The sequence below is a fragment of the Gopherus evgoodei genome, chromosome 1 (genome assembly GCF_007399415.2).
Source record: "Gopherus evgoodei ecotype Sinaloan lineage chromosome 1, rGopEvg1_v1.p, whole genome shotgun sequence".
Classification (NCBI taxonomy): domain Eukaryota; kingdom Metazoa; phylum Chordata; order Testudines; family Testudinidae; genus Gopherus; species Gopherus evgoodei.
The window spans coordinates 105,801,736-105,819,305 of record NC_044322.1 but is presented as its reverse complement, the minus strand read 5'-3'; the positions used below and the strand labels follow the sequence as shown (position 1 = coordinate 105,819,305).

At 47.2% G+C, this 17,570-nt stretch overlaps 1 protein-coding gene across 1 annotated transcript in view; it reads right to left on the bottom strand.

The window, feature by feature from the left end:
- Positions 1 to 15,053, bottom strand: part of MYO16 (myosin XVI) — a 623,763-nt gene extending 608,710 nt beyond the window's left edge. The window contains exon 1 of the mRNA XM_030568459.1: positions 14,818 to 15,053. The gene's annotated coding sequence lies outside the window, so the exon portion shown is untranslated. The remainder of the gene's footprint in view (positions 1 to 14,817) is intronic.
- Positions 15,054 to 17,570: the final 2,517 nt, after the last annotated feature.

Here is a 17,570-nt window from a genome sequence, read left to right as displayed (position 1 = left end):
GGCGTTTCAGAACCCAAAAGTGGAAACCAGATGTGTCATTTCCCAAACACGCCTACTACATTGGGAAAAATTATAAGGCCTGAATATCAGGACACAATGTTAAAACCTTGGAAGAACTGCACCTCCTCATACAAATGGAGCAGTTCTTGAATGGTGTTCCTCAGAACATAACACGGTACATACAAAATGGAAAACCCAAAAATCTCACTGAGGTGGGGGAGACTGGAGCCAGATGAATAAAAGTGGCAAAAAGCAAGAAAGCTACGGTCAAGGGGAACGAATTCCCCAGGGGGCACGCAGACCATAAACCCTACAACCGAGGACAGCCAAAGACCCCACATACCACCCAAGTAAAGCCACAAACGCCCTATTCTTCCACCTCACCAGTCTCCAGTAACTCACCTCGGCACAGTGACCCATCAGATGGCAGATGCTTTAAGTGTAATGAACTGGGACATATCAAGGCCAACTGTCCAAAGAATGCCATCCGAGTGCAATTCATTACATCACCATCACCCAAAAGATCCCCAGGCCCGGATGCCTCTCAAATACCCTTGGAGGGAAGGGAAAATTTGAGAGTGGGCGGAAAGAAGGTTACTGCGTGGAGACACACGGGAGCACAAGTGTCAGCTATCCACCAATCCTTCGTAGACCCCAAATTCATCAACCCGAAGGCCCAAGTGACAATTTACCCCTTCATGTCACAAGCTGTAGACTTGCCTACAGCTCAACTGCCTGTCCAGTACAAAGGCTGGTCAGGAATGTGGACTTTTGCAGTCTATGACAATTATCCTATCCCCATGCTACTGGGGGAAGACTTGGCCAACCAGGTGAAGCGGGCCAAGCGAGTGGAAATGGTTACACGTAGCCAAACCAGGCAAGCTTCCAGACCCATTCCTGTTCCTGAACCGTCCACAAGGGCCCCGTCTGTGTTACCAGACAGAGGTAGTGGACCCGGATTCCATGCCAGCCACTGAAACAGCCACAGCACCTCCAGTCCCAGGCCCAGAACTGGAACAGCAACCAGCACTAGCAAGTGCAACCACATCTTCAAACTCAACGCCAGAGGGCACCAGCGAGCCAGAACTGGCAGAAGCAACAGACAGCCACACAGGAGGAGACGAACAGAGCGGCTAACAGGGGAGTTTCAGTGGGAGTTTCCAGGGGGAGGTTGCAGGGGAGACCAAGGCAGAGAAATCAGGAAGGCAGACTAGGGAAGAGGCAGGGGTCTGCCAGCAGCCCAGCGCTTGTTGGTGGCCTGCGGTGCGGTGTGAGGCGTGGATTGCCAGGCACAGAGTTGGAACGGTACGATGGAGGCGGAGGTAGCAGGTGCAGACACACTGAGGATGACCGGATGCGGTAGCTGCGGCATGTACATGGTCCTAGAGGGGGCACCTGAAAGGAGTTTTGTCTGCATGAAGTGCCGCCTGATAGAGCTGCTGGAGGAAAAGGTAAAGGGACTGGAGATGCAAGTGGAAACTCTGGCTGAGTTTAGAAGGGGATTTGAGCAGATGATGGAACACAGACATGATGAGGCACAGGGGACAAGCTCAGACGAGCGGATAGAAGCAGGACCAAAGGACTCTGAGGAGGGGCTGCTGGGTGAGGAAAGTGAACGGTGGAAGTATGTGACTAGGAGAACCAGGCAGAGGAAAAGACGGGCCAGCGATGGAGAAATAGAACTCAGGAACAGGTTTGCTGAGTTGGGAAATGAAGATGGAGCACAGCAGGCTGCTGAAGGAGAAAGGGCGAGGAAGAAGAGGCGAGCAGCTAGTCCTGCAGAAGGAGGGGAGGAGTGAATGGAGGCGACACCAATTACGAGCCCTAGGAGGATTGTAAGGGTGATTACAAATCGAGAGGAATTGCGGCCATCTGCTGTGGGGGATAGACCGCAGAATCGCACTGTCACCAGGAAAAGGCAAGTCTACGTGATTGGAGACTCTTTACTGAGAAGAGTAGACAGGGCTGTAACTACACCTGATCGGGAGAACAGAAGGGTGTGCTGTCTGCCAGGGGCTAAGATACAGGATGTGGACCTGAGGCTGAATACGATCTTAGCGGGAGCGGGAAAGAATCCGTTGATTATCCTTCATGTGGGAACGAATGATACGGCTAGTTACTCGCTGGACTGTATCAAGGAGGACTATGCCAGACTGGGGAAGACGCTCAAAAAAATCGAGGCTCAGGTGATCTTCAGTGGGATTCTGCCAGTTCCTAGAGCGGGGCAACGAAGGAGTGACAAGATTATGGCGATCAACAGATGGCTCAGGGAGTGGTGTTATAAGGAGGGCTTTGGGATGTACGGTCACTGGGAAGCGTTTACGGATAGACGACTGTTCGCTCAGGATGGACTTCATCTAAGCAAGGAGGGAAATAGAATTCTAGGATGGAGGCTCGCTGACCTCATCAAGAGAGCTTTAAACTAGAAAGTTGGGGGAGATGGTTGGGAGATGTTCAGGAGATCTCCACGCCGGAATATAACCTGGAGAGGAAAGTAAACAAAGTGAGAGGGGATACCCTTGCGGTCTCAAGAATTGATCCAAGGAGGAATAGTGGAGTAGAAACCAGAGTAACGGGTGATGCTGGTGGTAGAAGGTCTCTGCACGACGGAGGAAAGAATGTCACTGACGCCAAACGCCGAAAATTAAAAGGTCTGTACACTAATGCGAGGAGCCTAGGCAACAAGATGGAGGAACTGGAGTTACTGGTGCAGGAAGTGAAACCGGATATTATAGGGATAACCGAAACCTGGTGGAATAGTACTCATGACTGGAGCACGGGTATTGAAGGCTATGTGCTGTTTAGAAAAGACAGGAAGAAAGGCAAAGGTGGTGGAGTAGCCTTGTACATCAATGATGAAATTAACTGTAGCGAAATAAGAAGCGATGGAATGGATAAGACAGAGTCTGTCTGGGCAAAAATCACACTGGGTAAAAAAGCAACTAGAGCTTCCCCTGAGATAGTGCTGGGGGTGTGCTATAGACCACCGGGATCTGATTGGGATATGGATAGAGACCTCTTTAATGTCTTTAATGAAGTAAACACTAAGGGGAAATGTGTGATTATGGGGGACTTCAACTTCCCGGATATAGACTGGAGGACGAGTGCTTGCGAGAATAATAGGGGTCAGATTTTCCTGGATGTGATAGCGGATGGATTTCTTCATCAAGTAGTTGAAGTACCTACGAGAGGGGATGCCATTTTAGATTTGGTGTTGGTGAGCAGTGAGGACCTCGTAGAAGAAATGGTGGTAGGGGACAACCTTGGTTCGAGTGATCATGAGCTGATTCAGTTCAAACTAGATGGAAGGATAAACAAATGTAGATCTGGGATTAGGGTTTTCGACTTCTCGAGGGCTAATTTTAAAGAGTTAAGGAAATTAGTTAGGGAAGTGGATTGGACGGAGGAATTAGTGGATTTAAATGCAGAAGAGGCCTGGAATTACTTTAAGTCGCAGCTGCGGAAACTGTCAGAAGCCTGCATCCCAAGAAAGGGGAAAAAAAACCTGGGCAGGAGTTGTAGGCCAAACTGGATGAGCAAGCAACTCAGAGAGGGGATTAGACAAAAGCAGAAAGCTTACAGGGAGTGGAAGAAAGGCAGGATCAGTAAGGAAAGCTACCTTGGTGAGGTCAGAACATTAGGGATAAAGTGAGGAAGGCTAAAAGCCGCATTGAACTGGACCTTGCAAAGGGAATCAAAACCAATAGTAAAAGGTTCTACAGCCACATAAATAAGAAGAAAACAAAGAAAGAAGAAGTGGGGCCGCTATACACTGAGGATGGAATGGAGGTTAAGGATAACCTAGGCATGGCCCAACATCTAAACAAGTACTTTGCCTCAGTTTTTAATAAGACTAGTGAGGAATCTAGCGATGATGGAGGGATGATAAACGGGAATGTGGATATGGAAGTGGATATTACCGCAACTGAGGTAGAGGCCGTACTTGAACAGCTCAATGGGACGAAGTCGGAGGGCCCGGACAATCTCCATCCGAGGATATTAAAGGAACTGGTGTGTGAAATTGCGAGCCCGTTAGCGAGAATTTTTAAGCAATCGGTAAACTCGGGGGTTGTGCCGTATGACTGGAGGATTGCTAATGTAGTTCCTATTTTTAAGAAAGGGAATAAAAGTGATCCGGGTAATTATAGGCCTGTTAGCTTGACGTCTGTAGTATGTAAGGTCTTGGAAAAAATTTTAAGGGAGAAAGTAGTTAAGGACATAGAGGTCAATGGTAATTGGGACGAATTGCAACACGGATTTACTAAAGGTAGATCGTGTCAAACCAATCTGATCTCCTTCTTTGAGAAGGTGACGGATTACTTAGATAAAGGAAATGCGGTAGATATAATTTACCTAGATTTCAGTAAGGCGTTCGACATGGTTCCGCATGGGGAACTGTTAGTTAAATTGGAAAAGATGGGGATGAATATGAAAGTTGTAAGGTGGATAAGGAACTGGTTAAAGGGGAGACTCCAGCGGGTCGTATTGAAAGGTGAACTGTCAGGCTGGAAGGAGGTCACTAGTGGAGTCCCTCAAGGATCGGTTTTGGGACCGATCTTATTTAACCTTTTTATTACTGACCTTGGCACAAAGAGCGGGAATGTGCTAATAAAGTTTGCGGATGACACAAAGCTGGGGGGTATTGTTAACACGGAGAAGGACAGGGATACTATTCAGGAAGATCTGAACCACCTTGTAAACTGGAGTAATAGAAACAGGATGAAATACAATAGTGAAAAGTGCAAGGTCATGCACTTAGGAATTAATAATAAGAATTTTGGCTATACGTTGGGGGCGCATCAGTTGGAAGCGACGGAGGAGGAGAAGGACCTTGGGGTACTGGTTGATAGCAGGATGACTATGAGTTGCCAATTTGATATGGCTGTTAAAAAAGCAAATGCGATTTTGGGATGCATCAGGCGGGGTATTTCCTGCAAGGATAAGGAGGTGTTAGTACCGTTATATAAGGCATTGGTGAGACCCCATCTGGAATACTGTGTGCAGTTCTGGTGTCCCATGTTCAAGAAGGATGAATTCAAACTGGAACAGGTTCAGAGACGGGCTACAAGGATGATCCGAGGAATGGAAAAACTGCCTTATGAAAGGAGACTCAAAGACCTTGGCTTGTTTAGCCTGGCCAAAAGAAGGCTGCGGGGGGATATGCTTGCTCTACATAAATATATCAGGGGGGTTAACGTTAGGGAGGAAGAGGAATTATTTAAGTTTAGTACTAATGTAGGCACGAGGATGAATGGGTATAAATTGGATATTAGGAAGTTTAGACTTGAAATTAGATGAAGGTTTCTAACCATTAGGGGAGTGAAGTTCTGGAACAGCCTTCCGAGGGAAGTAGTGGGGGCAAAAGACTTTTCTGGCTTTAAGACAAAGCTTGATAAGTATATGGAGGGGATGTTATGATAGGATCGTTAATTTGGGCAATTGATCTTGGATTACCACCAGATAGGTTTGCTCAATGGTCTGCGGGGAGATGTTGGATGGGATGGGAACTGAGTTACTGCAGAGAATTCCTTCTTGGGTGCTGGCTGGTGAGTCTTGCCCACATGCTCAGGGTTTAGCTGATCGCCATATTTGGGGTCGGGAAGGAATTTTCCTCCAGGGCGGATTGGCAGGGGCCCTGGAGGTTTTTCGCCTTCCCCTGCAGCGTGGGCCATGGGTTGCTTGCTGGTGGATTCTCTGCAGCTTGAGGTCTTCAAACCAATTTTGAGGATTTCAATAACTCAGTCCTGGGTTAGGGGTTGTTATAAAATTGGATGGGTGGTGTTCTGTGGCCTGCTTTGTGCAGGAGGTCAGACTAGATGATCATATTGGTCCCTTCTGACCTATGAGTCTATGAGTCTATGAGTCTATGAGCCATACCCAAAAGGCTCAGCCCGAGCCTGGAATACCCTCAGGTGCACCAGCGGAGAGTGGTTCACCAGCAACGGAAACAACCTCATCACCTACATCGCTTCCAGAGGGACCAAGCCCAAGTCCACAGTCTGAGGAAGAACTGGTGACCCCAGCCTCAAGGGAACAGTTCCAGACTGAGCAGGAAGCAGATGACAGCCTTCAGAAAGCGTGGGCGGTGGCACGGAGCACCCCACTGCCTCTCAGCTCTTCTAATCAATCCCGGTTTGTTATAAACCAAGGACTTTTATACAAGGAGATTCTTTCTGGTGGACACCGGGAAGAATGGCAGCCGCAAAAACAGTTGGTGGTTCCTACTAAGTACCGGGGGAAGCTCTTAAGCTTAGCCCATGATCATCCCAGTGGCCATGCTGGGGTGAACAGAACCAAGGACCGGTTGGGGAAGTCCTTCCACTGGGAGGGGATGGGCAAGGACGTTGCCAAGTATGTCCGGTCTTGTGAGGTATGCCAAAGAGTGGGAAAGCCTCAAGACCAGGTCAAGGCCCCTCTTCAGCCACTCCCCATAATTAAGGTCCCATTTCAGCGAGTAGCTGTGGATATTCTGGGTCCTTTCCCAAAAAAAAACACCCAGAGGAAAGCAGTACGTACTGACTTTAGTGGACTTTGCTACCCGATGGCCGGAAGCAGTAGCTCTAGGCAACACCAGGGCTAACACTGTGTGCCTGGCCCTAACAGATATCTTTGCCAGGATAGGTTGGCCTTCTGACATCCTTACAGATTCAGGATCTAATTTCCTTGCAGGGACTATGGAAAAACTGTGGGAAACTCATGGGGTGAATCACTTGGTTGCCACCCCATACCACCATCAAACCAATGGCCTGGTGGAAAGGTTTAATGGAACTTTGGGGGCCATGATACGTAAATTCATCAACGAATACTCCAATAATTGGGACCTAGTGTTGCAGCAGTTGCTGTTTGCCTACAGGGCTGTACCACATCCCAGTTTAGGGTTTTCACCGTTTGAACTTGTGTATGGTCACGAGGTTAAGGGGCCATTACAGTTGGTGAAACAGCAATGGGAGGAGTTTACGCCTTCTCCAGGTATTAACATTCTGGACTTTGTAAGCAACCTACGAAGCACCCTCCGACACTCTTTAGCCCTTGCCAGAGAAAACCTAAAGGATGCTCAGGAAGAGCAAAAGGCCTGGTATGACAGACATGCCAGAAAACGTTCCTTCAAGGTAGAAGACCAGGTTATGGTCTTGAAGGTGCAACAGGCCCATAAAATGGAAGCATCATGGGAAGGGCCATTCACAGTCCAAGAGCGCCTGGAAACTGTGAACTACCTCATAGCATTTCCCAATTCCTCACTAAAGCCCAGAGTGTACCATGTTAATTCTCTCAAGCCTTTCTATTCCAGAGACTTACAGGTTTGTCAGTTTACAGTCCAGGGAGATGATGCTGAGAGGCCTGACGGTGTCTACTACGACGAAAAAAAAGACGGTGGCGTGGAAGAGGTGAACCTCTCAACCACCCTGGAATGTCTGCAGCGGCGACAAATCAAGGAGCTGTGCACTAGCTTCTCCCCATTGTTCTCAGCCACCCCAGGACGGACTGAACGGGCATACCACTCCATTGGCACAGGTAATGCTCACCCCATTAGAACCCCACCCTACCGGGTGTCTCCTCATGCCCAAGCTGCTATAAAACAGGAAATCCAGAACATGCTACAAATGGGTATAATCCGCTCATCTGCCAGTGCGTGGGCATCTCCAGTGGTTCTGGTACCCAAACCAGATGGGGAAATACGCTTTTGCGTGGACTACCATAAGCTAAATGTGGTAACTCGTCCGGACAACTATCCAATGCCACGCACCAATGAGCTATTGGAGAAGTTGGGACGTGCCCAGTTCATCTCTACAATAAACTTAACCAAGGGGTACTGGCAAGTACCGCTAAATGAACCTGCCAAGGAGAGGTCAGCATTCGTCACCCATGCGGGGGTGTATGAATTCAATGTCCTTCCTTTCGGCCTTCGAAATGCACCTGCCACCTTTCAAAGGCTGGTAGATGGTCTACTAGCTGGACTGGGAGAATTTGCAGTTGCCTACCTAGATGATGTGGCCATTTTTTCAGACTCCTGGCCCGAACACCTACTACACCTGGAAAAGGTCTTTGAGCGCATCAGGCAGGCCGGACTAACTGTTAAGGCCAAAAATTGTCAAATAGGCCAAAACAGAGTGACTTACCTAGGGCATCAGGTGGGTCGAGGAACCATAAACCCCCTACAGGCCAAGGTGGATGCTATCCAAAAGTGGCCTGTCCCTGTCATAAACAGATAGCTAAGGGTTAATGTCTCTTTCACCTGAAGCACCTGACCAGAGGACCAATCAGGAAACAGGATTTTTTTTCAACTCTGGGTGGAGGGAAGTTTGTGTCAGAGTCTTTGTCTGTCTGCCTGCTTTTCTCTCAGCTTTGAGAAGTGATTTCTGTTTTCTAATCTTCTGTTTCCAAGTTGTGAGTACAGAGATCATGTATTTCCATGTCTATAGTTGCTGGAGTGCTTTGAATTGTATTCTTTCTGAATAAGGCTGTTTATTCATATTTCTTTTAAGCAATTGACCCTGTATTTGTCACCTTAATACAGAGAGACCATTTGTATGTATTTTCTTTCTTTTTATATAAAGCTTTCTTTTAAGACCTGTTGGAGTTTTCTTTAGTGGGGAACTTCAGGGAATTGGGTCTACAGCTCACCAGGGAATTGGTGGGAGGAAGAAGTCAGGGGGAAGTCTGATTTTGCATTCCCTCTGGGTGAAGAGGAAAGTGCTTTTGTTTCCAGGATTGGAATTACAGAGGGTGGACTCCTTCTGCTTAGATTCACGGAGGTTGCTTCTGTGTATCTCTCCAGGAGCACCTGGAGTGGGGAAGGGAAAAAGGATTATTTCCCTTTGTTGTGAGACTCAAGGGATTTGGGTCTTGGGGTCCCCAGGGAAGGTTTTTCAGGGGAACCAGAGTGCCCCAAAACACTCTAATTTTTTGGGTGGTGGCAGCAAGTACCAGGTCCAAGCTGGTAACTAAGCTTGGAGGTTTTCATGCTAACCCCCATATTTTGGACGCTAAGGTCCAAATCTGGGACTAAGGTTAGACAGTCCCAAGGTCAAAGAAACAGGTCCAATCCTTCTTAGGCTTGGCCGGGTACTACAGGCGATTTGTACCACACTACAGCCAAATCGCTGCACCACTAACCGACCTAACCAAAAAGACCCAACCAAATGCAGTTAAGTGGACTAATGAGTGTCAAAAGGCCTTTACCCAGCTTAAGGCAACGCTCATGTCTGACCCTGTACTCAGGGCCCCGGACTTTGACAAGCCATTCCTAGTAACCACAGATGCATCTGAGCATGGTATAGGAGCAGTTCTCATGCAGGAAGCAACGGATCACAACTTCCATCCTGTCGTGTTTCTCAGCAAGAAACTGTCTGAGAGGGAAAGTCACTGGTCAGTCAGTGAAAAGAAATGCTATGCCATTGTGTACGCCCTGGAAAAGCTACCCCCATATGTGTGGGGATGGCGGTTCCAGCTACAAACTGACCATGCTGCACTAAAGTGGCTTCATACTGCCAAGGGGAACAACAAGAAACTTCTTCGTTGGAGTTTAGCTCGCCAAGATTTTAATTTTGAAATTCAGCACATCTCAGGAGCTTCTAACAAAGTAGCTGATGCACTCTCCCATAAGAGTTTCCCAAAATCTAGTAGTTAAAAAGTGTTCTTAAACTGTAGAAGTCTGTTAGTTATATACTTAGTGGTATATGTAATGGTGCATGTGTTATATTAATCTGTTTATTTTAAAGTTCTAGGAGGAAATCGCTGCCAGTGAGCTTCCCCACTGTCTGCAATTTGGGGGCCGTGTCATAAACAGATAGCTAAGGGTTAATGTCTCTTTCACCTGAAGCACCTGACCAGAGGACCAACCAGGAAACAGGATTTTTTCAACTCTGGGTGGAGGGTTTTGTGTGTGAGTCTTTTGTTCTGGGTCGTCTGCCTGAATCTCTCTCAGCTATGAGGAGGATTTTTCTATTTCCTGCTTTCTAATCTTATGTTTCCAAGTTGTGAGTACAAAGTTGGGGTTTTGTTTTGTATTTACATGTCTATAAATGCTGAAGTGCTTTGAATTGTATTCTTTTTTAATAAGGCTGTTTATTCAATATTCTTTTAAGCAAATGACCCTGTATGTGTCACCTTAATACAGAGAGACCGTTTTTTATGTATTTTTCTTTCTTTTTATATAAAGCTTTCTTTTTAAGACCTGTTGGAGTTTTTCTTTAGTGGGGAACTTCAGGAAATTGAGTCTGCAGCTCACCAGGGAATTGGTGGGAGGAAGAAATCAGGGGGAAATCTGTGTGTGTTAGATTTACTAGCCTGACTTTGCATTCCCTCTGGGTGAAGAGGGAAGTGCTTTTGTTTCCAGGACTGGAAATAGAGAGGGTGGACTCCCTCTGTTTAAATTCACGGAGGTTGCTTCTGTGTATCTCTCCAGGAGCACCTGGAGGGGGGAAGGGAAAAGAGTTATTTCCCTTTGTTATGAGACTCAAGGGAATTGGGTCTTGGGGTCCCCAGGGACGGTTTTTGGGGGGACCAGAGTGCCCCAAAACACTCTAATTTTTTGGGTGGTGGCAGCAGTACCAGGTCCAAGCTGGTAACTAAGCTTGGACGTTTTCATGCTAACCCCCATATTTTGGACGCTAAGGTCCAAATCTGGGACTAGGTTATTGACAGCCCCCTCCTGTGTTGAGCCACCTCTCTGGCTGGGTTCACTGAAGCCCCTGCAGTCAGGTTCCCTGGTGCACAATGCACCCTTAGGGCTTAACCCCTTCCTGCCCATACTGTAGCCGGGGGACAGGAGGCGGCTGGGTTATGTCGGTGGCCAGCAGCAGCCTGGAGTTGTTAGGTGCCTCTCGACATTTTGCGGGCAGGAAGGGACACGGGGTGGGGCGGAAGACGAGCTCTGCAAAGACATGGGCCAGGTCATCCCTTCCCATGCTCCTCCTCTCCTCTGGCTAGAAGCAGCTCCCGTCCCTTCCAGTGCTGAAAGCTGCTGCTGGCCACAGCAGCAGTGAACCCTGGCAGAAATCTGGGGAGGAGGGCATGTGACCCTGTGTGCTCCCCAACGTGTTGCCTCGGGAAGATGCGGCACCAGGTACCAGGAGAGGCGGATCTGTCCCGGGGGCCCAGCCAGGAAGGGAGGGCTGATAGCACCGGGCAGGGAGGGTCGGGTCAGTCGGTCACTGCTCCCTGTGAGAGAGATGTATGGGAGTGTGTGTGCATCACCTCTTCCTGTGTGAATGCTAAAGCCTTAAAGATAAGAAGGTAAATAAAGAGAATCCAACTACACAGTATTTATTTTTAACGGGCTCAGTCAACTTGATGTTAATTTGAACATTTGTACTGCATAGTTCTGATTGATTGCCATTGAACTCGCTTGAATACAAGTAATTTTACCAGGTGTCCCATATTCAGGATAGTGAAATCCGGTCACCTTAGCAAGCTAGGAATAAAAAATGGGGGGTGGGGATAAATCTCCAAATTAAACCAAATCATTTATATTCTCTGAGGAGATAATACTTGGCACTTCTCATGTTCAAAGTGCTTTACAAACAGGTAAAGAAGGTCAACGAACATGTGGACAAGGGTGATCCAGTGGATGTAGTGTCCTTGGATTTTCAAAAAGCCTTTGACAATGTCCCTCACCGAAGGCTCTTAAGCACAGTAAGCAGTCATGGGATAAGAGGGAAGGTCCTCTCATGGATCAGTAACTGGTTAAAAGATAGGAAACAAAGGGTAGGAATGAATGGTCTGTTTTCACAATGGAGAGAGGACCCCTCAGAAATCTGTCCTCGTACCAGTGCTGTTGAATATGTTCATAAATGGGCTAGAAAGAGGTAAACACAAACTTGTAGATGACACTAAATTACTCATGATAAAGTGCAAAATAGACAGTGAAGAATTACAAAGGAATCACACAAAATTGGGTGACTGAGCAACAAAATGTTGTATGCAGTTTAGTTGTAGCCATGTCAGTCTATTAGAGAGACAAGAGGGTAGGTAATATCTTTTACTGGACCAACTTCTGTTGATGAGAAAGTCAAGCTTTCAAGCCATAGAGCTCTGACCTGAAGAAAAGCTCTGTGTGGCCCAAAAGCTTGTCTCTCTCATCAAAACAAGTTGGTCCAATAAAAGCTATTACCTCACCCACCTTGTCTCTGGGCAATAAAACGGCAGATGAAATTCATTATCTACAAATGCAAAGTAATGCACATTGGACAACATAATCCCAACTACACAAACAAAATGTAGGGGCCTAAATTCACTGTTACTACAAGTAAAAGATCTTGGAGTCACCACAGATAGTCCTCTGAAAACATCCACTCAACATGCAGCAGTAGTCAAAAAAGCTAACACATAATAAGACAAAAAATATCATAATACCACTATGTAAATACACGGTACACTCACACCTTGAATACTGCATTTAGGTCTAATCAACCCATCTCAAAAAAAGATATATTAGAATTGGAAAAGGTACAGAGAAGGGAAACAAAAGTAATTAGGGGTATGGAACAGCTTCCATATGAGGATAGATGAAAAAGCCTGGGACTGTTCAGTTTAGAAAAGAGATGGCTGAGGAGGGTTATGATAGAGGTCTACAGAATTATGATTGATGAGGAGAAAGTGAATAGGGAAGTGTTATTTACCCTTTCACATAACACACAAACCAAGGGTTACTGAATAAAATGAATAGGCAGCAGGTTTAAAACGAACAAATGACAGTACTTTTTCACACAGCGTATAGTCAAGCTATGGAACTCATTTCCAGAGGATGTTGTGAAGACCAAAAGTATAATTAGGCTCAAAAAAGAATTAGATAAGTTCATGGAGGATAGATCCATCTATGGTTATGAACCAAGGTAGTCAAGGACTCAAGCCATGCTCTGGTGTCCCTAAACTTTGACTGTCAGAAGTTGGGGCTGGACAACAGATGGTGGATCATTCATAAATTGTGCTGTTCTGCGCATCAGACATTGTCAGAAGATAGGATACTGGGCTAGATGGATCATTGGTCTCACTCACTATGGCCATTCTTATGTACATTATCCAAATAATTAATATTAGCAATGGCCAGGTGAGGTTGGTATCACTCCTATTTTAAACAGGGGGAAACTGAGACACACAGTGAAAACTTGCCCAGGCTTTTAGCTGAAAATTGGAGTTAGAGCTGAGACAGGAACAGACGAGCTCCTAGCTCTGAGTGCCATGCTCACACCACTGGACTGCACCTTTCCTACAGGGGAGCTGGGCAGAAAAACAAAAATCATCTTTTGTAACTGATAGGCTGGTGTGGGAGTAATGCAGTCACTTATTTACACTGTTTTGATGGCAGGCCAGCTTCAAGTTGTGCTCTTATCCGTTTATTCTATCCAAGGGGAGGAGGATGCTCCGTGCAATGTCATTAAACTAGAGCAGATTATTTGAGGAAGGGCATGTGGGGCAGATCCTAGACTCGTTTTCTCACCTCCACTCTTCCTCTAAGGCTATGTCTACATTGCACTTTTGTCGTTAAAACTGTTGTCAGTTAGGTGTGTGAAAAAATACACCCCTGACTGATAAAACTTTTAATGACAAAGTATCCTATGGACAGCGTTTTGTCAGCAGGAGACACTTCCCCGCCAACAAAGCTACCGCCTCACATGGGGGTGATTTTGCCATCAGGAAAGCTCTCTCCTGCTGGCAAAGAGTGGCTACACTGTGTACCTTACAGCAGCAGAGCTATAGTGGCACAGCTGTGCCACTGTAGACATAGCCTAAAGCAGTCTTTCTTAACCTTTCTGATCCCACAGACCAGCTATTGCCTTCCTAAACTGTGTCAGAGAGATTTCAGTGACCGGTACCAGTCCATGGACAGGTGGTTGAGAAACACATCCACAAGAACATAGTGTAAGAACATAAGAATGGCCATACTGGGTCAGACCAAAGGTCCATCCAGCCCAGTATCCCGTCTTCCAACAGTGGCCAACGCCAGGTGCCCTAGAGGGAATGAACAGAACAGGTAATGATCAAGTGATCCATCTTCTGTTGCTAGGGACATCATACCTGCCCATCCTGGTTAATAGCCATTGATGGACCCATCCTTCATGAACTTATCTAGTTCTTTTTTGAACTCAGTTATAGCCTTGGCCTTCACAACATCCTCTGGCAAAGAGTTCTACAGTCTGAGGGTGCATTGTGTGAAAAAATACTTCCCTTTGTTTTAAACCTGCTGCCTATTAATTTCATAGGTACTGGAAGGAGAGGTGCAGAGGGTGCAGCCACACTCCCTGCTTTGAAGTGGTTTCCATCACATACAGAGTTTACAGTTTGGTTCAATGGCTCTCAGCAGCCCCCATTATGCAAATTGTTCCCGCGCCCCGAACACTGCTCTAAACCAGAGGCTCGCTCCCCACACAACGGAGCCAGCCTCTTCTGCGAGGGGCTACATGTGTGACCCTCTCCATCGCTCCCCTAGTAACCTTAGCAACTAGCCGCTTTCACCCTTCTCCGGGCGGGCTCCCCGGGCAGCCAGCTCCCACCGACCGGCCCGCTCCCCGCGCGGGTTGTGGCAAGGGGGGGGGGGGGCTCTTACCCTCCGCTTAAAGGCTCGCTCAGGACACAAACCGCGACGCGTGTCACAGCACCGGCCGCTTCCCCGGGCTCGGGCGCTGGCAAACCCGGCCCCTGAGAAACCGGGGCCCCTGGCAGCCCCCCGCCCCGCGGCTGCTCAAGAGGCGCTTCAGGAGCCCGCGGCTCTGCAAGGCAACCAGCGCTTGAACTTCAGCTGGGCAACAAAGCCGCCCGGCGTGTGCCTGCAGCTCCGCTGGGTCGGTCCCTCTCCCCGCCCGCGCGCCGCACACTCACCGCTCCGACCCCGGGGCTCTCACCAGCCCGCAGCCTCCGGCTGGGAGACGCTCTCGATTGCCCCGGGTTTGGCCAGCCTAGTCCAGGCACTTCAGAGCAGAGCGATCCCCTGCCTGGGACTCTGCCCAGCACCCAGAGGGGGTGGGAGGAGACCAGAGCGGGCGGGGGACACACACACTAATTACAGCTGCTCAGTCAAAGCTAACAGCTGCTTTGCTTTCTCCCCTCCCAGCCGCGCAGCACAAGGAGGTGTGAGCGCTGGAGGCTCCGCTTGTGTCGATCTCTGACCCACACTTTCGCTTTCTGTCAGTGTCTCTCTCAAACACGCACGTCTCCCTCCGCATTCTCCCAGTTACTTCTCTGTCACGTTCCCAGGTTGGCTGTTAGTTCTCCCTCCCTCTCCCTCACACACATACTGTTGTGTGTTCCTCTCAGTCTAGCACACACACGCCTTCTGTACTAGGGTGACCAGATGTCCCGATTTGATAAGGACAGTCCCGATTTGGGGGGCTTTTTCTTGTATAGGCACCTATAGCCCTCCAGCCCCTGTCGTGATTTTTTACACTTGCTATCTGGTGACCCTATTGTATACACACACTCGGCTTCCCTGCCACAGGGGCAAAAGCAGCAATGGTAGAAGCTTGAATGGAGACAGGCTGATTGCAGTTTAATCACTATACTTGCTCTGAACAGGGTTAGACTGCATGGGCCTTTCAACTGCACAGCCTGTCTACACTAGTGTTCACACAGTTGCCACCATCCATGGATTTATAGCCCTGGCAGCAGTGCAGACATACTTACTTCCTCAGGTCTCCACCCCTCTACCCCAACCTCTTTTACTTCACTCTGAGTAACAAGGGCAGTTAGGATAAAGCTATTATTTCAATTGACTCAATACAATATGGTGACACGACCATTGCACAATAAAAACAAGAGACAGAAAGTGAATGTACTTAACACTTTGGAAAAAGCAAATGATGAGCAAATAGACTCCACATAGTCATGGACTTTTTTGCAAGACTTCTGTACATTCTGCTAGGAAATATGCCACTAAAACATGAGAACGCTGCTTACAGCATACACACTTCTACATCCACACACACCCTTTTCCCCTTTAGATTTATCCAAATGTATTGTAGAAATTATAAAGATGCAAGTCTTTTCAAACTTCCTTGTCTGTTTTTCCCCCCTTTGCATCAACTGCTTGAAGGAAGGGGAGAAAAATACCTATTCAGATTTGAACAATCTGGTTGCTGTTCAGCACAACAAAGAACTGGTTGATACCCTGCCAAATTGACAGTGCCAAACAAAAGGGAAACACTGGGAACATCACAGTTGTTGCCCAGTGAGATGGTACTTCTTAAAAGATATACAGTTATGAAAAAAAATGCCACTACGGGGACATTTCTCCATCCACATGCTGTAAGCAGCATTCTCATGCTCTAGTCTAGTGCAGTGGTGCTCAACCAGGGGTAAGTGTAACAGTAGGGATATGCAGAGGTCTTCCAGGGGGCACATTAACTCATCTAGAGATTTGCCTAGTTTGACAACAGGCTACATAAAAAGCACTTGTGAAGTCAGTACAAACTAAAATTTCATAGAGACAGTGACTTTTTTATACTGCTCTATATACTATACACTGAAATGTAAGAACAGTATTTCTATTCCAATCAATTTATTTTATAATTATATGGTAAAAATGAGAAAGTCAGCATTTTTTCGGTAATAGTGTGGCTCTGACGTTTTTATATTTTGATGTCTGATTTTGTAAGCAAATAGTTTTTAATTTGAAATACGCAAGACAAATCAAACTCCTGAAAGGAGTACAGTAATCTGGGAAGGTTGAGAGCCACTGTTCTAGTGGTAACTTTCCTAGAAGAATGTACAGAAGTCTAGCAAAAAAAAAGTCCTTATTATCAGCAGTCTATTTTTGAGCATGTCAAACAGTTATCCTATGTCTACACTGGCAACTGAACGACTAAACTTTAGTCTTTCAGAGGTGTAAAAAAACAAAAAAAACAACCTCCCTCCCCCCCAAAAAAGATAAAAGTTTTGCTATGACAAGCACCAGTGTGAACAGCTCTTTGCCATCAGGACCACTCTCCTGCCAACAATGGTAACACCACCCGTTGTGGGTGGAAGCTTTTTGTCTTCAGGAAAGCTGACAAACAGTGGCTACGCTGTGCGCCTTTTAGTGACACAGCTGTAGCAACCCAGCCCAGTGGCTAAAAGCTGCATAGTGTAGACATAGCCTTAGAATGGCTCTTCGAAGATACTGATGGTATATCTTTGCACTTCACTGGCTTTTTCCAAAGTGTTACAATAACTTCCTCACTTTTATTTTTATTTTGCTCATCACCTTTTTATACTGGGTCAATTGAAATAATGGATTTATACTAATTGACATTGTTACTTAGACCTTGGCTACACTACAAAGTTTTGTTGACAAAAGGCAGTTTTTGTTGACAAAACAGTGGATGGGTACACACTGCCATGCAACTTTTGGCAGCAAAAATGCCCTGTTTTGGTGACAAAATAAAATATAGGAGCCGAGTTTGTAATGTGCTTGGGGGTGCTCTCCCCTGGATCTGCCCAGGTCCCGCCCCCCACTCCACCCCTTCCTCCAAGGCCCCATCCCTGCCCTGCTTCTTCCCACCCCCTCTCTGTCCCTTCCCCATCCAGTTCCACCCCCTCCCCTCGAACACGCTCACCCTCACTCCTCCCCACTCCCCCTGGCTGCGCTTTGCTGCTCC